This window comes from Mytilus galloprovincialis, chromosome 2 (genome assembly GCF_965363235.1).
Source record: "Mytilus galloprovincialis chromosome 2, xbMytGall1.hap1.1, whole genome shotgun sequence".
Classification (NCBI taxonomy): Eukaryota; Metazoa; Mollusca; class Bivalvia; order Mytilida; family Mytilidae; genus Mytilus; species Mytilus galloprovincialis.
In genome coordinates this window covers 48,611,877-48,639,154 of record NC_134839.1, presented here as the reverse complement: position 1 = coordinate 48,639,154, position 27,278 = coordinate 48,611,877, and the positions used below count along the sequence as shown (strand labels likewise).

The 27,278-nt window shown below is 32.5% G+C and overlaps 1 protein-coding gene across 2 annotated transcripts in view; it reads right to left on the bottom strand.

The window, feature by feature from the left end:
* The window catches only part of LOC143063743 (uncharacterized), a 62,326-nt gene extending 42,287 nt beyond the window's left edge, over positions 1 to 20,039 (bottom strand). Inside the window, exons 1-2 of one of the 2 annotated variants that reach the window (XM_076236104.1) lie at positions 19,713 to 20,039; positions 3,664 to 3,750 (exon numbers count right to left, since the gene is read on the bottom strand). The gene's annotated coding sequence lies outside the window, so the exon portion shown is untranslated. Of the gene's footprint in view, positions 1 to 3,663; positions 4,020 to 19,712 lie in introns of those variants that run through there. The other variant, XM_076236105.1, reaches the window with a different exon arrangement.
* Positions 20,040 to 27,278: the final 7,239 nt, after the last annotated feature.

Here is a 27,278-nt window from a genome sequence, read left to right as displayed (position 1 = left end):
ACAGCAGGTCTTTAGAAGAAAATAATGCTTTTCCAGTATGAGGATAAAATGAGCTCAAATTTAATAATAAAGGTCTCTTAATTTGCACAATTTTATTTAAACTGCAGTTTATATCTTATCAAAATTATGCTGCTGGTTCTGAACATGTTTCAAAAAAAAACAAAAAATTGCAAAAATTCTTTTAGTAAATGTTACCAACTATCCTTGTAAGACATAAATCTAGACCAACAGCTAACAAGAGGCTGTCACAACGACAGCAAACCGGATTTATTAACATTTATTTGTGTCCTGGCAATATCACAAGAACCATTACTGATGAATGGTGACTGAAATTCGTCAATATCAAATTTGACCTCCATTTTGTCATCAGTAACAACATATTAAAATTTGGGAAGCTTTGGTAGAACAGTTCATGAGTTAATGCACGGACACGACTGGAAACTCCATTTTACAATCTTTCAACAACCATAACTCCTGAACGGTAAAAGTCAAAATCGTCATTATTGAACTTGACCTCCACTTTGTCATCAGTAACAACATATTAAAATTTGGGAAGCTTTGGTAGAACAGTTCATGCGTAAATGCAAGGACACGACTGGAAACGACTGGAAACTCCATTTTTCGGAGTTCGCCATTATAGACAGTAACAACATATTAAAATTTTAAAAGCTTTGGTTGAACGGTTCATGAGTTAATGCACAGACAACATTTGATTGCCGCCCGCCCTACATCCCCAAATCAATAAGACATTTTTGTCACAAAAATCCGGTTAAAAACTTAGAATCAACAACAAACAAGAGGCTGTCACAACAACAGCAAATCGGATTTATTAACATTAATTTGTGTCCTGCCAATATCACAAGAACCATAACTGATGAACGGTGAAAGTGAAAATCGTCAATATCAAATTTGACCTCCAGTTTGTCATCAGTATCAACATATTAAAATTTGAAAAGCTTAAGTTGAATGGTTCATGAGTAAATGCACGGACACAACTGGAAAAGCCACTTTTCAATCTTTCAAGAACCATAACTTCTGAACGGTAAAAGATTTTTTTTAAAGTTTACAGACAATGATGGACACAAAGTGATGGCATAAGCAGTGTTCTCCCCAGGCCCTTAAAGGACCACGGGCCCGCGATGTATAATTTTCTGCCGCGGTGGTCAGGGATGGGGTAATTGAAAATGTAATGGTAATTAAGTGTAATGCATTACAATTTTCCATGTAATTGAATGTAATGTGTAATTGAGCATTTTTTGAATTACTTGTAATGGTAATTTAATTAATTACAATGAAAAAAGCATGTAATGCTCAATTACTTTTGAATTACATTTCAATTACATGTACTTTTATGGTGTTATTGATAAGGATTTATGTTTAATAATATAAATTGTAAAATTATATTTATTTTTCAAATATTGATATCACGTACTTTCTGTAATTTATACTAAAGTTTTTATATAACTTATTTGACCAAAAGATTTTTTTCTGAATAGTCTTATGATTTGAAAAAAAATACATATGTTTTTAAGAAAGATCTTTAACTAAATAGATTGAAAAGTAATAAATCACCATGTTAAACCAAAACAAAAAAATGTGTGAAAAATCTTTATGAGAGTTCATTTAGAATTTAAAATCACTGCACACAATCATTTTGTTAAATTAGTATACACAAAAGGATTATAGAGATAAAAGTTAACAGCTGTAAAAACAAACAGCAATTTATCAGATTAAAACGTCCAGGGGCAATGCCACTATTACTTGTATTTTATCTAATTAGCAAAATATTGCTAAATTATAGACATTATATACATTGTTAGTACTTAAAATTATTTTCAATGTTGTGACAAGCATACCTTTTAATAATTATTTTAAAGTGATTTTTTTTAATTTATTTATAATTTATTTATTCATGCTATGTTTTATTTAAATAACTTCACTTCTGAGATGTCAAAATACCCCTTAATGCAAGTTAATAGGAACTAATTTCCCCTTCTATCAACACATCTACTGATTATGGAAGTATAATACCTCCATGTTCTAATCAAGTGATATATGCCACATTAGCTCCTATAGAAATACCTTTGAAAATGGCTGTCAAAGTGTACAGACCAGAGAGATGCAGACTAAATGACAAAACATTAAAATTACTCATGATTATCAAATGCAACGCTTAAACTATGTTTACATGAATATTTTACACATACATTATACATACATGTATAATATTGGTTAACAAATATTATGATGAAATGTAATGTGTAATTTAATTAATTACTTTAGTAAAGTAATTGTAATTTAATTAATTACATTTCAAAAACTGTGTAATGTGTAATTAGTGTAATTGACCATTTTTGCAATGTAATGTGTAATTTAATTAATTACATTCCAATGTAATTGACCCCAAGTCTGGCGGTGGTATCGTTCTTGCCGCGATGTATAATTTTTTCCGTGGTGCTAAAGTTTTCGGTAAAAAAATCGTATTAAAATCGGTAAAGTTTCAGATCACTTCAACTTTACATCAAAATTGACCAGTTCTAACCAGTTTAATCCAGTATTGACAAGATGATTGTTTACACCACGTGATCGATTTACCTGTTGAGGTTAACCTTGATGATTGGATTTAATCGATGTACATGATTCTTTTGTGTTTTAATTAATTAAGAGATCATAATTTAAATAACAGACTTGTGAGGGACAAGCAGACATTTGTTAATGAACCCTATTACGCCAGTCTCAAGTCAAAATAATTTGCCTTTTAGGAATTAATTGTGGAGTTACTTCCCCTGATTTTGCTAATTACAAATAAATGCTCCTCACATATAATTTCTCATTGCAAATAAAAATAAAGTACAAATTGAATGCAAAATTATATTAGAATGTTACATTAAGGATGAAAACATTCTTAGAACATACCAACAAAAATGTTTTGCAAATTATTTTTGAGAATCATACCATTATTGATGCACAGACATATTATAATAAATGGGTAATTTATACGATGTTATTACTATTTGACTGTAACAGGTCTAAAAAGCCTACTGCCACAACTCTAATACATTCCCATGCAGGACTAAAGCTAGGGATGAACCTTGTGAATAGAAAACTCTTTTAAAGTACTCTCCATGTCTGTAACAAAGTATTAATCATAAAAACAAATTTGTTGTTGTCTAAAAGAATCAGATCTAAAACTATGGAAAATAGTTTTTAATTTACTGAAGGTTCTGTATCAAAAATCTTGTTCAAAGTTCATTGTTATGGGGAATGTGTAGTGTAACTACAAGTATCGGGACAAAATGGCTTGATCAAAATATAAGAAGTGACTTTAGCTTAAAGACTAATTGTGCTTTCTTTTATTTATTCTTCAAAGATATTAAAGTATACAAACTGTTTATTAATTTACTTTTTCTACCAATAATTTTCTGACCCAAAGTCCTACAACACAGTAAACAAAACAAAGGCAAACAGGTAATGACAAAAAGTAACAAAAAAAAAAATAAGCGACGCAAAGCGACACAAAATACTGTAAAATTCATTTCGTCACGCGTTACCCTGGTGCTATCCAAAAATCCTGGGGAGAACACTGCATAAGCTGACATGGTCTTCAGCCAGGTGAAGTACAAAAAGAATAATAAGAACTGCAAATGAGTTTCAGACACTTACCTATCTGATTGAATGCCACCAGTTGATTCTTTAATAGTCTGTTCCACAGTTTTCTTTTTTTTTCTAAAGTCACATGGTGTATCCAACCTACAAATATATAATATAATTCACAGCTTATTAGCAGGTCCTCCCCCACTTCATGATGTCTCCATCTTAAACTACTTTATTGCCCTCTCTTTAAATATATATAAATAAGGCCTAAAAAAGAATATGTGTTTCAGGTATTATCATTTTTATAGGGTGGGTAGCCACCGTGTATCATTGAACAGCAGATATAGGTACTAACCAAGCGAGCATGATAGATTTTCAACTGACACGGTAAATAAAAATCTTTTTTTTTTTATAGTTTTTATCAACATTCACTAGAAAAACCAAAGCGCTATCAAGCCCGCTTACTGCCTATGATGCCTGACAACAGCTATAATTATTGACTAGATCGATTTTATAGACATTCTACATTCAAAATAGCTGTCGTATTTCAAAATAGCTGTCAATCAGTTATTTTTGCCGTCTGCAGTTAAAATCGTCTTTCCGCTCGGCAGATTTGACCTTTACCTTTTAATCCCTCTGATACCATCAGATAACGACGGCCCTTTAACAGTCGTCCGTTTAATTCTTTAAAGAAGTTAAATCTCGCGATCGATATCGTGAACGTTAATGTTAAAGTTATTACAATAACTATATAAGTAATGTTTATATGTGGTATTTCTTTCAAATTAATACAATTATCATGAATGTAAATTTTAATATTTAAGATTTAAAATTAACCGCTCAAAAGAATTGAAAAAGTCACATTTGTTCTTTATATTCTTAATTACCACAGGTAAACATCGTCCAAAGCTTATGAGTTGTTTTCAAAAGCAGACCTACCTGAGTTTAATTCACATCAAAGGAAACCACCTTAATTAGTAGGAGCGGCTATTTGTCAATTTCAATGACAGTGTAATAAAAAAAGTTGTATAATGAAGGAATGTTGAAATAGTTAATTGATTTATATAATTTAACATTATTGAAAGGATTCATATTGCTGAAATTGTACATTTAATCATACATTTAATACAAAGATATTCAATTGAAAGACTTAGTATCAATATTAACAATTTTTTTTCTGTTGATTTAGGTACACATATAGGTATGTGCGCAATTAACAGGCACGCGATTTTTTTTTATGAAAGTGTTTTTTAACATTTCATAATTCTTTTAAAGGGATTCAAACATCAGATTTGAGTAAATTATATAGACCGAATAACCTAAATATTGCAATAAATCGCGTGCCTGTTATTTTCTTGTTTTACAATTGTTTGATTTTTTTAATTTGAAATTGTTTACGTTGACTAACAGTATCGTTTTATGATAGAACAGAGCAGACTTGTCTTTGTCTGACTAACATTATTTTATTCTGTTTAGATTAGAATGCATGTATATGTAGCGTACAATATTCAAAAGTATTTCCGAATATAATACGGAGATGTTCATGTGAACAGAGACATATATACACATGTGTATATATGTCTCTGATGTGAATGAATAATTCGTTAGTGTATTTTCCTAGGAAAACATCTTCAATCAGATGCAATCAAATAAAGTTAATATATTACATGCTTTCTTTTCCCTAATTGGTTATTAGAAGCCGAGATGTCAATTTATCAAATTTTATGACAGAGGCTCACAGTTTACAGACATAAAAAAAATGAGAATGGAAATCGTGAGAAATATAAATATTTTAAACTCTATGATTTCCACAAAGAAGTCTACACGAGAAACCTATTTTATACTGAAATATTACAGAAATCTTTTCAAACTCCTTCATACACGTGGGAAATATATGCTTTCTATAGTTCTACTATCATAGTATGCACGTTGTATTACTTGCTTTAATAATTATTTACTTGAATATCTGTACACTTGCCGGAAAACTCTATTGTTAAAATCTATTCATCGCCTCTTTGGTCAAGACGAATAGAATATCCATGAAGAGAAGTACACGAAATAAACATATTACTTAATTGATTGTGAAAAAGGTTTTAAACGTAATGCGACATTCCCGGTATTTGTTTTAATATATAAAAAAAAAACATGCCCCACCTACACCCACATTTGATTGGTCCGTGTAACAATATATACTATTATTGCTTATTTCTAATTGGATCAATTTGATGTGGATGTGTGAACGTAACTATGCAATACACACTTTCAATTAACAAAACCGACAGCGTAAAAGGTGTCTAGCCGTTAAAAACTTCAGTCTTTATCACTTCCGAAAAGAAAGATAGAATTTAGTCATTCCTCAGAATGCGATTATAACATAATGCTTATCAAACACTTACTGCAAAGAATAATAGTCCAACAACTTTATGTATAAAGGAAAAGTACCAATTAATAGAGAAAATGGACTAAAAATTAAAGTTTCCAGAAAGACGGGCCTACAATAAATGTTAAACAAGTATGCAATTGTGTGTCATGTAGTCAAGCATAAATCGATGGCCTGTATTTTTTTACTATGCACATATTGTTTTATTTTTCAACCAAAACCGACTTGTGTATTGCTGTTAAATAAACTTTCGTCACCTCAGAATGTATTTTGCATTCTCACACCATTCACGTATATTCTTCAATCATGTTACAATAATCAGTGAAGTTTATGTTCAGTTACCAAGCGTAAACAAATCAAATGTGATTATGATCCAGAGTATTTGGACCGTATGCGTATAATCGTACGGTCCGACCATACGCGTACGGTCGGACCGTATGAGTATTCGCGTACGGTCCAGTACGAGCTGATCATACATGTTGGATCATATGGGTTAAATTTAAACAAACCTTATCACAATCTTTATTTTTAGTTTTACAAATTGATATTATTTGTATTATTGTTCCGAATCCTAGTTTGGTACTCTCGCCTACAGTGACACTTGCTACCACAAGTAACGGAATTTCGGAATTTCTCGCTACATTGGTGACCTTCTGCTGTTGTTTTTTCTATGGTTGTGTTGTTGTCTCTTTGACACATTCCCTATTTCCATTCTCAATTTTATTAATATTGTTTTTAACATTTACATGTTTGCAGATCATGCATGTTCCTTTGAATTTGCATTTTTTTTGTAAAGTTGCTAAATATTAAAAAAAATGTCCTCCTACATTGTGTTTACTTCCGAAATCTTCATAATTCAATTAATGTATTACTGATCGACATGCTAAATACAAGAGATTAACATATTTAATTAGCGTGACTTTTTTGAATAGTTAAAATGTACAGTTTTTATTTCAATTGCAATTGAACTTTTTTATATTAATTTGAGAGTTAAGTTATGCTGATCTGTTATACGCATTTGTATCTAATAAACTTGACTAATTTCTTAATTTTAGTCGGACACATTCCCCATTTCCATAATACAATACAATCCTACATAAACGTACAATGAAGGAAAGAAGGAGAAAACAAACAAGATAGAGACGGCAGAAAAGAAAAAACTTGACACTGTCCGAGCGTATGAGTATTTTCAAAAAGTATGCATATGGTCCACATTGTACGCGTACAGTCCAAAAACTCATACTGTCTGGAACAATTATACTGTGATGCCTTTTTAACATTTAATGGTTTTTAGCAACCTGCAGCATTGTCTTTATCACCGTCTTTGTAAAATGCATTAAAATATGAATTCGGTGCTAAATAAAAAAAAAAGAAGTTTTGTATGTGTCGAAAGCCAAATACAGAGATTTTATAACGCGGATTTTATACTTTAAATATAATTACATTGTTGCTGCTTAAAACGTCCAGTGGCAAATATTTTTTTCATAGTCAGGACTTAAGTTATATATTTGCCCAAGTGCATCTACTATTGTCATTGGCTATCATATGGAAAAAGTAAAGAAAAACCATACTCGTTGTTATCTGACATTACCGAGCTATAAGTTCGATTTTTCTTTTTCTAGCCCAAATTTCATACAATCTTGTTTGCCATGGTATTGTTTTCTTTGTAACCGAGAGCTTTTCTCTATAAAGATTATAATTTGTACTTCGCCATTCATATAATTAATCGCTAATATATTAAAAAAATCTTTTTTGAGTATGTTACTAATATTTGTTTTATATGCGTTCAGTGGTAACTATACCATGCTATACATGTCAAGTATGTCGGCTATCGTACATATTATTGAACCTGTACAAAATTAAAGAACCTTTGTGAGCATATACCCCACGTCTTCATATTTTCACTGGAGAAACAAAATCTCGTCGATATGCACTACATAGTATGTCCTTATTATCTGAAAAGGTTTCGTGAAATTCTGTTGTGTGGTTTGAGAGGAGTTGCGATGACAAACTGTTGCAGTAGTACATTAAAGTAAATAAGTTCAAAGGGGCGTAACTCCTAGAAAAAAATTGAATCGCAATTTCCCGTCGATATCCACAACTACATAGTATGTCCTTATCATCTGAAAAGGTTTCGTGAAATTCTGTTGAGTGGTTTGAGAGGAGTTGCGATGACAAACTGTTACAGTAGTACATTAAAGTAAATAAGTTCAAAGGGGCGTAACTCCTAGAAAAAAAATTGAATCGCAATTTCCCGTCGATATCCACAACTACATAGTATGTCCTTATCATCTGAAAAGGTTTCGTGAAATTCTGTTGTGTGGTTTGAGAGGAGTTGAGATGACAAGAAACAGGACTGACGGACGGACGGACGGGTCAAAAACATTATACCCTGCGCAACCCGTTGCGTGGGATATAATAACTAAACTTTATTGAATGCAGTTATACCGATTAGAATGTTACAACAAAAGTAATATCTGTCAATACCCCGGTATGATGAAAGCTTTAAATGTAACGCATGACCGATTGTCCCCATCGACGGGCAATGCACGCCTATTTTGTGTACAATTCTACGGTTGTGTACACCAGTTCTTTCACGCAGCAAGGCTGGAAATAAGAAAAAATGCAGGACAGGAGTTATGAGTAAGAAACATTTGCTGGACAGACAGCTATGCAAAAAAACAACATTATTTTTCATCTAAGCCACACCCTTAAAATTCAAATGGAAGCTCCGCCTTGTGAACCGGCTGGTTTCTCCTAAAGATGATACGTAAGCGTAAGGGTCGACATCAAAAATTCTATGTAGGATAGAAAAAAAAAAATAATTTCAATTGTGTATCCTTGGTTAATTTTTTTATGTCGTCCATAACAATAGACCGAAAAAAATCAAAACGTTGGGTTGGTTGATTGATTGTTGGTTGCGTCCCTAATGGAAACTATTTCATGCATGTCGAAGACGATAGAAAACAATAGAGGCATGTCCAGTAAAAGAGGCCGTCCGAAAATAAAGATGGGTATCAATTTCGAGAGTATTTTGGATAAAAATATAAAAACAAAATTTAATAATGCAACAACTACTTTGTACATAGCTTTCTGTACAAATCTTTGTTTTTACATAAACAACAAGAAAATGTGATAGTACACGGATGCCCCATCCGCACTATCATTTTCTATGTTCAGTACCAGTAGACCGTGAAGATGGGAGTAAAAAACTTTAAATTGGTATTGAAATTAAAAGATCATATCACAGGGAACATGTGTACTCAGTTTCAAGTTGATTTTGGGTTGACATCAAAACAACAAAAACAACCAAAGTTTTTAAGTTGAAGCGGGGAAGACGGAGGGAAAAAGAAACGAATGAACGGACAGACCGTAACGGACCTCCAGACCAGAATACACAATGCCCATAAAATGGGCTTAAAATGAGGCATGGAAAGTGAAGATGATTGCAGCGCTTGTAATAAATTATCATAGTTGAAATAAATATTCTATCAGCAAAGGCCCAGCCCCATTTTTGGCGAGCCTACGATGAAAACGCGAAACATAGCGATCCACCATTCCGTCTGCTTCGTCCGCAAATATTCACTCTGTGGTTAAAGTTTTTAAAATTCTGATAAAAACTATCTTTGATTTCCACCAAACTTAAAAAAAAAAAGATGTGGTATGATTACCAATGAGAATTTCAGGGGTTGTCGTTTGTGTATGTGATACAATTTTTTTTTCGTTAATTTTTCTATAAATTAGGCTGTTAGTTTTCTCGTTTGAATTGTTTTACTTTGTCATATTGGGGCCTTTTATAGCAGACTATGCGGTATGGGCTTTGCTCATTGTTGAAGGCCGTACGTTGACCTATAGTTGTTAATGTCTGTGTTATTTTGTTTTTTTGTGGACAGAGGTCTCATTGGCCATCATACCACATTTTTATTTTATATTTTACAGAAGCTTCTGACAATCAAAAGATAGTATCGAGAGGAATTTTTTTATTGATTTTTTTTTTCGTCATTTTTGTTAACAGCAAAAGTAGGCGAGACACTGGGTTCCGCATCTTTGTTAGCTAAGGGTTACGATCCATTCCCGTTCTCTCCACGGTACCGACGTGGAGAAAACGGGAGTGGATCGTAATCCTTGGCAAGCGAAGATGTGGGTTCCGCAGAACCCTTACAAATTTTCAACCCTGAAATTCGACTTCAAATTAATTATGTTGTTTTTGTCATATACATCTGAAAACAGCTATTCCTATGTCAATATTTGTTCTTAGTTAAATAAGTTCATGCATAACTATATCATACCTAAAAAAAACATATGTAAATTATATGGTTTTAAAATGTTTAATTTATACTTTAGATAATATTTATTAGCACAAAAAAAAATCACAAGTTTCTTGCTATACACATCATTATTTTGTGAATCCGAATAATTCGGTCCCTCCCCGAAATGGTCCTCTCCTACTTGCGAGGTTATCGTACATCAGCGTAATATAAACGACTGAATTATTCGGATTAGTTAAAGTCATTGTAATTAGTAACATCCCAAAATCAGTCTTCCTTGACATTTCCGGCTATTTGAATTTAGTGCGAGTTTTCCTCGACATTTTCGAATTACCGACAGCTACATGTATATTACCTGTAATAGGTTAGGTGTCGCAACAAGTCTTCTATGTGCGCTAATTTGTATTGTGTATAATGCCACATTGATAGTATCTCAAGATTTCTGCGACTTTAATTTTTCAATAAAATTGATTCCAGATCAACGTTTAAATAATAAAGTTAAACTTATTGTTTGTATAGCATACTACTTTAGTGTATAATTTTAGAACGTGAAAAGTTTGTCCGCAAGTGAGACTGACTGACTGACTTACAGTATGTAGACGAATAAGACCATGGATCAGGAAGTAATATATTAAGTCAATATTGGTATCAAATAAAATATATACGAAAAACATTTAAATGAACTTATTTTGCGTGACGAGATGAAAATTCACTTGTTGCGGGGAATCGAGTTGAGAAAAACAAAAGTTATGATGCGAGTTACGAAAGTCGGGTTGAGAGTTACGCCAAAAGCTAGGTGTGCGTGAAAATAAGGAAAACCATTAAAACAAATGGTGTATCTCTAACAATTTATGATGCTTGCTTATAGAATGATTTACTATATTGTTGATTCTTTTTTGTTTGGACTTCATCCTAGTTTCGTAAAAAAGAGGTGCTTACATAACCACTACGCAAAGTATGGTTATTTTGTGAAGAAACAAATAGCCTTTTGAAATTATTACAGCTAATTTCCAAATGCATGTAAAGCAATATTTTGGTTAGCTTGCTTGCTTTGTTTTTATATTGTACAATTGTAATTAAAATATATAAAACAGTTTAATTGCCTATAAATTGTTTGAAGATGTCAATTTTAAATGTTAAGCTCGAATTTGCGTTTATACAAACAAAGCAAGCAAGCCTTCAAAAGTACTCTACAAGGTTTAGGAAACTAGCTGTAATTATTATTAAATCCCATAGCTTGCAGCGTCATAGTTAACGGAAAAGGGGTTAGCAACTAAACTATTTTGTATATATGTAAAATACCCCTTCTGCAGATTTCGTTAAGAGAGGCATCTTTGGGGCAAAAATCAAATAATTTAATTGGTGTAAAATCCAAATATAGGGTTATTACGAAGACAACAATAAGAAGTATAGTGTACAACATATAAAATTCGTATTCTTTAAGACTATATTTAGATGTTTTGGATGAGGTGTTTCATTTGCAAATTTTAGACAGTTGCAGAAACAATATATTTTATGGACCCCTGAACATTTGTTATTTGACCGTGACACTCAACATTGTTGGTGTTCAAAAATGAAATGACTAAAGGTTAAAAGGTTTGGTTGAGCGCCCATAAAATCTGTTTAATCCAGTCGCATTTGCGTCCGTCCAAAGTCAAGAACGCTGTAAGGCTTTGTTGGTCTTGTATGCTGCTTTTTTTTTGGGGGGGGGGGGGGGGTCATCTAAATGTTTCTGAGAATTGCGTCCATATTTTCGATACGCTGTGTTTCGGGGCCTGATCGGGGCAGCCTCTGGTGTGGACTTTCTCGCTGTGTTGTGCATGTGCATTGGTGTCCTTGGGTTGACTTGTTTATGTTTGTTGGGTTGTTGTCTCTTTGACATTTTCCTCGTTTCCATTCATTATTCTATAAATGTAGTAGACTAGTCAAATATACTTTTGTAAAAGATACAGAAGACGCCGTTATGGACTATGTAACCTCTTGTTAAAAAATAATACAAAAATATACAATACCCAGCTGATATCTGATATTTGATAACCCTAATATGCATAAAATTCACAGATTTCTCCTCAATTAATTTATCTACCGTAGATTGCCAATCTGTGTTACCAGTATTTATCACTTATGTGGTCATATTTGTAGTTTCTATTTCAAAATGCACAAGAATGGCGTATACCACATTCATTCCTTGATTTGAATAGTTCTAATTAACAACTCTGAATTTTCTTTAATAGAAGAAACACAATCCCTATATCTTCGATGGGTTACTTCCTTTGATATTCAATCCTATTAGGGTATAATATTGTCACGAGATTGGGTAACGTGTTTATCGCCATTAATCAAAATACCAGGATTGACCCCGTAAAAGTACATAGGCGGATCCCGCCCCCCTTTTTTAGTGAGAAAAGTTTGTACGATTATATAGGGAATCAATGAAGCATGACTAAAGCGACACGCGACTCCTTCCTTTATAAAAAGTTCTGCACCCGCAACTTATGCATATATTACGTTATGTTTTCTTTTCCGAATTATGTCCTACTAGAACTTATTTAAAATTTTTTGTCGTACGTCCATTTCTCGTAGTCTGTCAAATCCCAGAACACCGGAAATGTCTCCCGCTCTTGTTAGCTTTTCTTATCACTTGGCGTCCGTCGTCTGTCCCACATTAACTTTTATAAAAATCTTCTCCCCTTCAAACTATTGGGCCAAGTATAACCTCTGAAACAACTGGTCCGAGACCACAATTATTTCGTATTTCTTTTAGAACATAAATGAAAATAAAAAAAATCCCACCTGCGCTTTCTCAAAGAAACTTTTAGTGTGTTGTACTACTTTTGGGACAAATTATATTAAATTTATAGAAAACTTCATCGGCTCTAACTCAAAATATGGACAATGCTATGTTTAGGTCGTCTTGAAATCTTTTGACAGCTTCCGAAGGGCTTATTTTAACCCTTTTTTCAGCTGGACCAAATCACTACTTTCCTTTAAACTTCTGGACCAAATTTTCAACCCCTACTTGCAATTTGAGGCAATAAACATGGAGAAATAAATTTGGAAGGGGTATAAAAATTAATGGCAAGTAACCCACTGTCAACACTAGGGACTATATTTGTAAAAGGGACGTCAATTGTGGTCTCGGACCAACTGTAATGTGCATTAACGAAAGAAATACACCAAACCATGAGACGTCTGGAGTGGTCCTGCTTTTTATATGCATAATATGTATGTAGACTTGTCCACAATGACATGTGCGTAAAATTTAACAAGCTCATAGATACCATTTACTGCAACATACGTTGATATAAGTAATTTGCAAATTATCACAAACTCTAAAAAATATAAAATATAAAAAAAGGGTAATTGCAGATCATTTCAACATAACTGCATTTTCAATAAACTAATCTTAATTATTTGTTCTTTGTATCGAAAAATTGAAGTAATAGGAGATTGACTAGGCGTGATTATTTCTGCTTATATTAATTCGATATAACGTTTGAATTCAGAGGCGGATTTACCGGGGGTACCCCCCCCCCCCCCCCCCCCCCGCAATTCAGGCAGGAACATATATAGATATTAGATATACTGTTCCCAGGTTCAGGTTTTTTCGAACAAGATTTTATTGCTATTGAATCTGCTTCTATAGAGAGAAGTTAATCACAGCTTGATTTGACTTCTTAAACTGGCCGTTTATTGATACTGGTCAGCGTCCACACACGTGATTTATGACAACTTATTGGTCGGTGTGTAAATTTATACATGTGTTGACACCTGTGTGTAATGTCTCTTCGTAATTGTAGCTTTCATGTAAAAGACAGTATTTACATGTTGATTGCAATGGTACAGTTGTATTAGTTTATACAGCTTAAGATTAATTGGCAGGTGAAATCTACTGAGCTGTTTTTTTTAAATAGGTACAAATATATGTTTAATGTTGGTATACATCTTTAATTGGGATATCTGAACGTGGAGTGGCAAATATTGCATCCGTATTTTACGCATAAATGGACTTTTTTCGGCATGCTGTGGGTAAAGTATTAATAATTTTTACTAACTTGAAAATAAAGATTTGTATTCTTGGATAGAAGTTTATCGTCAAAAGGAAGTAAAGACAAGTCTCAAACAACTCTTAAAACCTGCCATCAAAATACTAGTACCCAGCCTCATGCAAAAAAAATGTGGTGTGATTGCCAATGAGATATATGTCCACAAGAGACCAAAATGACACATATATTAACAACTGTAGGTCACCGCACGCATGCTTTGTTTTTAAATGCGAAGTAAACCTGAAAACTCTGACGACTGTTTCATTAAGGAAATTAAAAATTTTAGAGAAGGTATACATGTTTTTGTAACTCACAACTCGACTTTCAGAAGGGGGCTATCACATAATTGTTTCTTTTTAAAAAAAGGGGTTGGGGTGAAATAAAAGTAAATGTCCGGCATTTTTTTAGTCGTATCTCTGTTCTGCCTTTTTTCCAATTTGGCTCCTCCTGCCTTTTTTAAAAATACATCCTAGTCCGCAGATAGCTCACTAACTTGGAACTCTACCTTAGCAACTCACACACTCGACTTTTGTAACTTTTAGAGATTTATAAGTTAAAATAATAATTGAATATAATTGGTACGATCTCCACGACATGTACCGTAATGAATATTGTTGTTCATGGACGTGTATATCTTACATACGCGGCAACGCCATTGAGTTGACTAATATAAAATATAAATAGTTAAAGAAGACATTTTTTATGTATTTGAAAAAGGATTATAGTTTAGACTTTCATAAATTAATTGCAAATGGACCTTCAAGAGCCTCGATTATTACACATGGAATGTAACACTGAATTGATTTTCCCACGGTCATTTAGTAAGGTCACCCAAGTTTACTGTTACGTGAATTTTGCCGCCGTATGAAATTCTCGTGCAAGAAGATAATTGGTGTCAGCTAATTTTAAGCGAACTAACTGAGCAATGTCAAGTTAAAGGTCAAGCTACATCTGTTGACCACTAAGATGTATAAAATTGCGTGCATGAAATTATTAAATTTTCATCAAAAAAAGGGATTATAGATTTTATAGATTAAGATAATGTAATCAAATTCCATAAATTTTATAAACCAAATTAATTGTATACAAATAAGGATAATTTTCAAATTACATAATGTACATTTTACGCGTGACAATTTTTATATAAAACATTGGGGGGACCCACATTTTTAAGAAATTGATTGTATGTGCGGACCAGAACCTCGTATGCCTGGTGGCACCATGTAAACCATTTAAATATTTTATTCGTTTCCATATTACTATATCCAGAGACATATTGTATTGTATGTCTGCTATATCGTATTTGTTTTTTACCATTCCACTTTATTTTTTCATTTTTCTGCCAGTTGATATCCTCGTCCAGTGAAACATGCATGAAACATTTGCCACTGGACGTTAAACTATCGGCAATCATTCATTTTGTTTCTTTCCAATTTGTCTCCTCAACACGTGCCAATTATGCCCCCGGGTCAATCCACCACTGGCGGCTATCAACTAGTGTATTGATGTTCTTCTTTATATACATATATACACGATCAAGTCAAAAGAAAAATACTGACAGCTTGAGAACAATTTTAACAAACACAATCTTCTTTAACTGAGATATAAAACGGTACAACAAAATGTAAAATAGAATAAAATTTAAGGAATAAAAGAAAAAATAGCTTGACCCCATTCAATTTAATTATAAGCAATGTTCAATAGTTAGATTAAAAGTTAGCAATTTACGTGAAGAACTAGCAGTCTAAGATACTGATATATAAAGTTATGTTATATATATTTAAAAAAATGAGTAAATGTAAAAACAAGGAAGTTATATGACCTCCTTGGTAAAAATGAATCTTTTTCATTAAGAAAGGTGAATAATACAGGATTCAAAGTAGTACATTTTGAAATTTATTAAAATTTTAGAACACGAACTAATACTTTAAAATATCTAAAATATGATACCAAGGAGGTTATATGAGACCTTCTCATATAATCTCCTTGTCATACTGACAACCCCGAAAAACGATACAGAACATAGCATGCGTATATGAAGAGTAAAACAACAACTTTGTCCAATTACCGTACTTTTTCAAATACAATAGGTTGTTTCTTTTAAGAAAACCGCAATCAAAATTGGGGATTACTGAAGGAATACACAAATTCTGTGAATTAACTTTACTCACAATGCGTATGCTTATAAACATGAGGTGGAGGGTACCTTACTAAATACTGGTAAATCAACTTTGTTAAAGGAAATTTCATTCACCCCGAAATTATAAAAACATGTGTTAGATCTGGGAATATATATGTTCCTGGTTAGATAAGGAATTTTATCGAACATGAACAAAACTATTAACATGCAAATAGACAGGTATGTGAATAAAAATCTTGAACAAAATCAAATGCCACAAGGCATTTTATTCTTCTGTCAAAATTAGGACAGAGACATTTTATTGCAGAATTATATGTCGGATAATAATTTATATATATCTGACAAAATTTCACGTGCCTGTTTATTGTTCACATACCATTCAATAGACACCTAAAATCAAGAAAAGACGATGATCAGTAAATACGGCAACGAAATTTGTATTTATATTCTAATTGATTATTACGCTATTTTAAAACGAATCTATGGTAAATTTTTACAGTCGGACAAATCTCAATTATGAAATTTAAAAGTGGAAATAATTTAAAAATGCACTTTTCTGTTTGATAAAGAAAACAAATTATACGCTATCATGGTTCCTGACGTAAAAAATGCGTATTCCATAATTAACAATTTATAATTTAAAATTCATTTGAAACATTTCAATACTATAAATATCATTACGAAACTAGAACATTTAATTATTATCAAAAAAGGATCGCCGCTATCAAAGAACTTTTTTCACCTGGATTAAGCAATTAACTCTCCTACTTGTCGAATGACAATCTCCTTTGATGTGAACTCAATTCACAAGGTTGATTGTATATGCCTGGGGGAAACAATTTAACATAATCGTCAAGGTACTAAAATTATGAATTTAAAAATGGTGTTAAAACTTTAGGATGATTTTACCGATTTCGAATATTTTTCAAAGTCTTCCGAACCATATATATATAATAACTTGTATTAATTTGAAAGATACCACATAAACATCATGAACATTATATATATCATTGCAAAAACTTTAAATTAAAAACAAAGTTCACGATACCGATCGCGAGATTTAACTTCTCAATTAAACGGACGTCTGTTAAAGGACCGTCGTTATCTGATGGTATCAGAGGGATTAAAAGGTAAAGGTCAAATCTGCCGAGCGGAAAGACGATTTTAACTGCAGACGGCAAAAATAACTGATTGACAGCTACTTTGAAATACGACAGCTATTTTGAATGTAGAATGTCTATAAAATCGATCTAGTCAATAATTATAGCTGTTGTCAGGCATCATAGGCAGTAAGCGGGCTTGATAGCGCTTTGGTTTTTCTAGTGATTCAGTGTACATTTCTCAACATCTGAAATTCCTGCTCCAAAATAATTTTCGCATTGATTTTTTCCTACATATATTTATAAGACAACTTTGATATTCTAATACAGGGGTTCAAATTAGCTGTGGTCTGAGGTCCACGACCTTCCACTTTAGCCATCGGACTTTCTTTTTTGTTACTAGTTAGGCCCGACAGATCTTCAAATTATTAGAAAGAAAATAAAAATTAACTTTGCCGACCTTTTGACCAAAATTTCCAAATGATATCAAAATTATTTTCATGGTGACGTCACGAAAATCAAGAAAAGATAACTCTTATACGAAAACACGTGTTAGTTTGTTTACGCTGTCTTTTACTTTATTTTCATGACTTCTTGAATGAAAGTACGTTTAATTAAAATAATATACTAACGGAAATAATATTTCTTTCATTCTTTTCAAATATTTCGTATGAATTAAAAGTTGTAAAGATTTAAAAACACTCGATTCTTGCTTATGATTAAGTAAACAAACCAACACGTGTTTTTCTATGAGAGTTATCTGTTCTTGTTTTTCGTAGGCGTTCGTCACCTCCACCATAGGAGATCGAGGGTATTTGAGTTATCTTTTCTTGATTTTCGTGACGTCACCATGAGATTCAATATGGCCAAACAAAATAGGCGGAGAATGTATACAAATGGAAATAATTAGATAATAGTGTTAAGGAAATGAATATTCAAACATAAATAGGTACGTCATATCCTAGAAAAATATCTAACTAAAAGAATAAGATATATTGACAAGCTTGGCAAACATTGTAAAGAATATTTTTTGGGGAAATAAGTGCGACCTGAACATCTACATCTACATAATACTTCTTAACTTCAATATGTTGAAGATTACAAGAAGGCACATACTAGGGAAACAAATTAACTAAACATATTTACATTAATTTCAAAAAAACATTTTTTTTTTTTTTAAATTTTTTGTATATAGATAAAAACATGGTTGGGTTTAGCAGTACATATGTGGCTTTGCACCAGACTTAAAAGCTTCTAAGTCTGGGCTACAGGCTACTTGGTATGGTAGGGAATTCCACAACCTTATTGTTCTAGGAAAAAATGAATATAAATGATAGTTTGTGGGAGAGAATGGCTGTATAAATTTATGTTCCTTAGATGGTATTAGGTATGTATTTACTGGGATGGAGACTAATTGGTGTTGGATTTTATATAGCATGGTGACGGATGCAAGATTTCTTCTTTGTTGTAATGTTGGCCATCTTAGATGTTCAAGCATGGCTGTTACACTGCTTTGATAGCTGTATTGGTTGAGTGTATACCTGGCAGCTCTTCTCTGTACCATTTCAATTTTATGTATTTGTTGTTTCTGCCTGGGTCGCAATTCCGCAAGTTTTGAAATAGGAAAAATCCGTAGCTCTATGGTCCGCAAATAGTCAAACAATTAAATAAGGACCTATGAGCTACGGTTTCGCAGCAACTATAACCGGTGTTCTGATGATACACAGTCACTGAGTGGTACATGTAGCTTTAAAGTTAAATATCGTATACAACTACAAATACATGATACTGGAAGAAAATTTCTTTTTGATTTTATTTTGCTTAACAGTCAAAAGATCCCCCCCTCCCCCCCCCCCCATTTCCCTCGAAAAAATTTGGTCCGTGCCTGAAAACCTCACCTGCAGCTTCCAGTATTAAATTCTTGAAAAAATACACGCGCCTCTTCTAAAAGCAGTTTTTCAATCGTAAACTCTCCCCAGCTATCGAAGCAAAGTAGCCAACCATTATCATACTGATGAATGTGGCCATCAAATGACGAAATTGCACTTGTTTCTTCTAATTTCAAAACAAAAATCGATGGCATATTAAAAATGTATCGATCACCGGAAATAACTTAAGCCACATAAAAAGAGGATAGCTTTATTTCTTCTTAATGGGTAGTAACAACTCATAGAAAATACTCACTTATTTCGACGTTTTCTTCCCACCATTATGGCCATCAAAATTACTCGATACTTCTCGGGACTTATCATTTACAAGTACCGATCACGTGATCAAAAGGCGCGAAAAATAGTTATATTGGCGCTCTTTTTTTCAACTGGTGTAAGGGGGGTAATTCAATTTCACCTCTCTTGGACTTCCATTTAATTGGAACTTTAAAATCCATATACAGGGAGTCTATTTTTTTATAATGATTTTAAATAGTCCAAGTATGCTAAAAATAACTGTCCAACTTGGTCTCTTGTGTGGCTAGACCCATAAGAGAAAAAAGCCACATAAGTATTTAAAATACTAAATTGTAGCCACATATGTATGTGTATGTAAACGCGGATAGACGGACAGGTAAATTGAACACATTTTAAGTTGGTGGTGACTTAAAAAAAATAATAATAGTCAATTGTTGATCGCTAATATCAGAAGTCCAGTATAATGGAATCCTCTTTAAATATACATGTAGCTCTTAACATATCATTAATAACTCCTTTGTTGTACTACTATCCCGCAATTAAAATTCAGTATCTCCGAGATAGAAAAATAGAATACATCTGCTAAGTTGGAATTGTGCTAATCCCGGTAAAATAATTATGCTATTACCGGCAAGATTATCAAATCAAAATTATCAAGCAAAATAATTGTATCAATTATGAATTATTCCTTACTATGCGTCGTTCTACATATATCTCATAAGTTCAAGATTCCGATAACATTATATCTTGTTTTGTGTGTGTGTGTGTGTATATGTGTGTGTCAAAAGGAAGGTTGGGATAGATTTTTGGAGTGTTGGTCACAACAGTTTAGGAATTAGGGGCCAAAAAGGACCAAAAATGAGCATTTTCTTGGTTTTCGCACTATAACTTTAGTTTAAGTAAATAGAAATCTATGAAATTTTTACACAAGGTTTAATTTGTGACCACAAAAGAAAAGTTGGGATTGATTTTGAGAGTTTAGGTCCTAACAGTTCAGGAATTATGGGCCAAAAAGGGGCCCAAATAAGCATTTTTCTTTGTTTTCGCACCATAACTTTAGTATAGGTAAATAAAAATCTATGAAACACAAGGTTTATGATCACAAAAGGAAGGTTGGGATTGATTTAGGGATTTTTGGTTCAAACAGTTTAGGAATTAGGGTCCAAAAAAGGGCCCAAATAAGCATTATTCTTGGTTTTCGCACAATAACATTAGTATAAGTAAATAGAAATCAATGAAACTTAAACACAAGGTTCATGACCACAAAAGGAAGGTTGGGATTGATTTTTGGAGTTGAGGTCCCAACAGTTTAGGAATAAGGGGCCAAAGAGGGCCCAAATAGGCATGTTTCTTGGTTTTCGCACCCTAACTTCATTATAAGTAAATAGAAATCTATGAAATTTAAACACAAGGTTTATGACCATAAAAGGAAGGTTGGGAATGATTTTGGGAGTTTCGGACCCAACAGTTTAGGAATAAGGGGCCCAAAGGGTCCAAAATTAAACTTTGTTTGATTTCATCAAAAATTGAATAATTGGGGTTCTTTGATATGCCGAATCTAACTGTGTATGAAGATTCTCAATTTTTGGTCCCGTTTTCAAATTGATCTACATTAAGGTCCAAAGGGTCCAAAATTAAACTAAGTTTGATTTTAACAAAAATTGAATCCTTGGGGTTCTTTGATAATTATGCTGAATCTAAACATGTACTTAGATTTTTCATTATGGGCCCAGTTTTCAAGTTTGTCCAAATTGTGGTCCAAAATTTAACTTTGTTTGATATCAACAAAAATTGAATCCTGGTGGTTCTTTGATATGCTGAATCTAAACATGTACTTAGATTTTTTTATTATAGGCCCAGTTTTCAAGTGGGTCCAAATTGGGGTTCAAAATTAAAGGAGTAGGTTCAGTAAGACCCCTTTTTGGCCCCAAAATATAGCAGTTTTACAAAATTGTTAAAATGTAAACCTTTAGTTATTTATTGGACAGTAGAATGCTTCTGCTACATAAATATGGGCTGTTTTTTGACAATACAATGCACATATATCCGGTACTAGCACCATTAAGTCATGCTAAATTACTGAAATCTTCATAATTCTAGCATTTTAGTTAAATTTTAGACGGTTTTCGTGTAAAACGAAAGTGGCCGCATTCGTGTTCATCCTTAATATTGAAATGTAAGTTGTATTTTATGATAATACATAACATATATAAAGGTTGAGGATGAACATGGATGCGGCCACTTTCATTTTTATCAAAAACCATCTGTAAAGTGACATTTTTCAGCATATTAGGTAGATTTTTCATATTTGAGCTTGAATTGGATCGTTTTTAATGACTAAATCTGTTAAAATCTTTCACATAAACTAATTAATTCAAATAAAATAGACACTTAAGTGTTTAAAAAGTGGTCAAAATCTTTCGTCAGATGAACCTGAAATTTGAGGCCAAAACCGGTCCTTACCGGACCTACTCCTTTTGTTTGATTTCAACAAAATTGTATATTTGGGGTTCTTTGATATATGCTTAATCTAACCATGTATTTAGATTTTTGATGTTTGGGACTGGTTATCAGATTGGTCCACATTGAGGTCTAAAGGGTCCAAAATTGAACTTTGTTCAGGGTTCGAACTCTGCGGTCGTATAAAGCTGCTCCCTGCGGAGCATCTTGTTTTAGGTTCAAATTTCAAAAAAAATATTTTGCTATTCTCAACGTTTTTTAATCTTTACATGAATTACGCCCCTATTTTCTGTATCTGTCTCTGTAACCTTTATAAAAGACTGCATTAATCCCGAGATTTGGAATAAAACCACTAAGCTGAGAATATTTGCATAAATACAAGATTAATAACAGTAATAATTTGAAGACAAATTCCATACATGGTCTTATTTAATTAAATGCAACACTAGAAACATCGCAGTACATACCAATGTTATTTTTCTTTGTAATTATCAATGTTTTCTAGTCCCAACAAGTTGTAATCATTCATGAATACTAGACTTTATTGTCCCATGTGTAAGAAAAGAATAAATTTCCGATGTCCCACGCGTTGTGCACACATTTGATCGATTCAAGGTAAAATGGCAAAAACTAAAATAAACACTTTTATGGCCACGCCGCAATTTGGGAGAGGGAGGGGACGTTGTAGTAGGTTTAATCCATGTCCGTCAGTACATTAGTCGTCACAAAGTTGGTTTCTATTTTGCCATTATAGTTTGCCTCAATCAATCTTATGAAACATGTATACACAATGCTTATTACCACAAAACAGAGATCAAGTTTGAATGTTGTTGGTGTCACTGTTAACTGTATATTTTGCCTTAAATGGCCTGGTTAACTATAAAGAAATTTCTAAAAGTGACCATTTGATCTTAAGATGTGGTATAATTGTTAATAAGACAACTCTCTACAAGATACCAATGATCATAAGATAGTATCCAGAAGTAAATTTTGTAAAAATAAACTTCTATTTTTTTCCGTATTTTACTTATAAATGGACTTATTTTTTTTTGGCGGGGAAACATTACATTTACTCTGTAGTTAAAGTTTTTAGAATTTTAATAACTTTCTTAAACTATCCTGGGCATGATGGGTTTGTACCAAACTTGGACAGAAGCTTATTTATGATCATAAGATAGTATCAAGAAGTAAATTTTGTAAAAAGATAAATCCATTTTTTCCGTATTTTACTTTTAAATGGACTTAGATTTTCTTCCAGTTAACATGACATACAGTCTGCAGTAAAAGTTTTTAAAACATTTATTAGATTCATAAACTATCCTGGATTTTTACCAAACTTGGACAGAAGCTTCTTACAATCAAAAGATAGTATCAAGAGGAATATTTTTACCGATTTTTTTCCTCATTTTTGTTGAGCCTGCGATTTACAGCAAAAGTAGGCGAGACACTGGGTGCCGCAGAACCCTTACAAATTTATTCTTAAGGCATTCAAATGAATAAAACTTGAGGTTTCCCAAAATCTGACAAAAATCCCAAAACATGACAACTACAATGTACCTTAACTTAGCTCTGACGCTAAAACCAAGTTATATCGATGTTATATAAGAAATTTCTGAGAGAAAAAAAAAATGATTCTATTCATAATCAGGCTCGCCGACCAAACGTTATCTTTTCAAAAATCTTCATGTATGATATCTTTAAAAAAAAAATGAACCTACCCCCCCCCCTTTTTTTTTTTTACCTTCTAACCCCAATATTACATTATATATTTCATTTATTGAACAATCTGAAGGGAAAAAAACAGACAAGACTGTGAGTGAAGCAAAGCATGCAGTCATGTTCCAATTTGAAAATAAACACCCTCTATTTATGTATTTTTTTACATAAATTTCTATTTATGCAGTTTCAGAGTGGATGTTGCTATGGTTAATATGGGTTTCTGTGGTAACAATTGAGGTGAACAACACTTGATGATAGTAATTTAAAGTTTTTATGTATTTTCTTATCGGCTATGAAAAAATCCAAGACATTTAAGCTCTTAAACTGCAATATTCTGCAAATAAAACTCCGTTTCAAAGGAAAAAATCGGTTGCTATGGTGATAAAACTGAAGAAAATCCCACGCATTTTTCTATTCAATTTGGTAAAGTAGTATCCAAACTTCATAACTACAGTGCTAACTATTCTCTACACATTTGCACTTTTTTGAAAAACACCTGAGAAAATTTGTTAATTTCGAAAAAATTCCAATTTCAGAAAGGTTGAAAATATGCATTTTTTCTCAAAAATTTTCCAAAAAATTACAAATTTGGTTGACATGCAATCTTCACTAAAATGAAGCTTAAACCAAGTTCTATCAATGTAAGATTTGAACATTAATGAAAAATGCATGCTTCTATTCATAAGCAGGCTCTGAATTGTGGTGATTTAGCTGTTTTTTGAAAGATTTTACCAAGCTTAACGACCAAAAAATAGAGTGTCCGTTACCATGGCAACCACTCATATTTTCCCACTTAAATTTTTTTTTTGAGCAATATTCATTTACTGCTTCTACTAGGCCAATTATAGATAAAATCTGAAACCATCATGTATCGCACTCTGCCTGGTTCTTACAAAGAGCTGTACTTAAGTTGTCAAATATCTGGTCTGAAAACAATACAATTTAACAATTTTGCAGAAAAGTTATTTAGTTCTTAAAACTTAAATAATAGGAACAAACTATTCAACGGATGATGTTTAAATAACAGGTATAAAAATGGGTATACCACTGTCCCAGGTTAAGGGGATGGTTGGGATCCCGCGAACATGTTTAACTCCGCCACATTATTTACGTATGTGCCTGTCCCAAGTCAGGAGCCTGTAATTCAGTGGTTGTCGTTTGTTTATGTGTTACATATTTGTTTTTCGTTCATATTTTTTTTACATAAAAAGGCCGTTAGTTTTCTCGTTTGAATTGTTTTACATTGTCTTATCGGGGCGTTTTATAGCTGACTATGCGGTATGGGCTGTGCTCATTGTTGAAGGCCGTACGGTAACCTATAGTTGTTAATTTCTGTGTCATTTTGGTCTTTTGTGGATAGTTGTCTCATTGGCAATCATACCATATCTTCTTTTTTATATAGTCTTGTAATTTTCAAGGATGTGGGTTGAAACTGTCGGAGGTGTTGATTTATACTTCCATATAAAATGAGTTTACAATGAATAAAAAAATAGTTGCATTTACTAGTAAACTCAAAAATGTATTTAAAAAAATGCAAAACTTAATAAATATGAAATTAATTTTCGGGCGTACATTACATGCGTTCTTCTGAAAACATCTTCCAGAAATAAACAAAACAATATTAATGTTTTCCCAGCTGTATACAAAAAAGTAGACGTAATATTTTTTCAAAGTTGATGTTTTTTTCTGAAATTGTTTAACATTTCACAGCGGTATAATACTTTTACTTTACTTATTCATCCCTTATTTTTTTTTATCAACTTTGTATTAACATTATATCATAGATCAAATGTATTCGTTCGTTTGTGTTAATTTGTGTCACTACGTTTTTTTGATTGAGTTAAGCCAATGCAATTTATATTTTATAGTGTTTCTTTATATGTTGTATTGCTATTCTATTATTTCAGATAAAGGAGAAACTTTGGTACTATTTAAACGTTTAATCCCACTGCAATTGTTTGCACCTGTCCAGAAATCTGATATTCAGTAAATTTCGTTTGTTTATGTGGTTCATAGTTGTTTCTCATTTCTCCTTTTTTGTATAGATAAGACAGTTGTTTTTCTCGTTTGAATGGTTTTACACAAGTAACTTTTTATGAAACTTTATAGCTTGCTGTTAGGTGTGAGCCAATGATCCGTGTTCAAGACCGTATATGGACCTATAAAGGATTTACTTTTATAAAAGAGGGACGAAAGATACCAAAGGGACAGTCAAACTCATAAATCTAAAACAAACTGACAACGCCATGGCTAAAAATGAAAAAGACAAACAAACAACAAAGTGTGACTTGAATGGAGAGTTGTCTCATTGGCACTCATACCACATCTTCCTTTATATAATTAAGACTTTAAGCTGAACAATATTTATTTCTAGAGGTCGGATAAATTTAGAGAAAAAAACATGTAAAAGATACAACGATGGACCACAACGACGAAAGACAAGTGACGGCTAATAATCCATGCGCATAACAAGTTGCCATTTTGTTGTCTTTTCTACTTATAACAAACCTATTTTTTATTCGTATTAAATACATCATAGTTATTTATTGAACTTAAGGGTTTTTGTCCCTTGATCAAATTAAAGTTGTTCTTTAGTCTCTCGGAGTTTCTGTGGAAACTATTTACTTCTTGTCTAGGTCAAAGAGATCAAGAAATACTTTAACGAGCAATGCACGGGGAAGCTTTTTTCATCACAGTAAAATAAACACTTGTCTTCCTTACGTTAACGTGTGGAATAGTTCAATTGCTGTTTGTCAACGTTAAATCAAGTTGTTCTTTAGTCTTCCGGAGTTTCTAGATCAACTAGATTGAGATATACTTTAACGAACAGGGAAGCTTATTGATCACAGTAAAATAAACACTTGATACACTAGTCTTCCTTTAGTTAACGTATGGTGTAGTTCAATTGCTGTTTGTCAACGTTAATTCTAGTTTCCTATAATAATCCTGTAGAAATTTCAAATATGATAGGGAATCCGTGCAATTTAACATGTTTGCAGTGACAATAAAAATAAACAGCTGCATGTCTTTGATTTAAGGGTCGACAGAAATGTGAAATGTATTAAGGGGTCACACAATAACCATTAACCAGTAAAAACAATATATAGCTTTAAGAAAAAAAGAAAACAAAGGCAATTCACAAATTACTTCTCAGAAACTTTGAATTGAAAATTCCCGAACCCACTAAAACGAGAAATACACCGGTGAGGAGAGCTGTACTTGCTCTACTTTTGGCACTCATTGTCATGCTCGTGCTAAATTTTAATCCAATGAAATAGTTCTGGAAAGATGTGTGCTTCATAAATTAATAATTTGTTGTTTCATTTGAAAAATAATAATTTTTTTAATATATTTCCTTTTTTTTGTTAACATCTAATATAAAGCA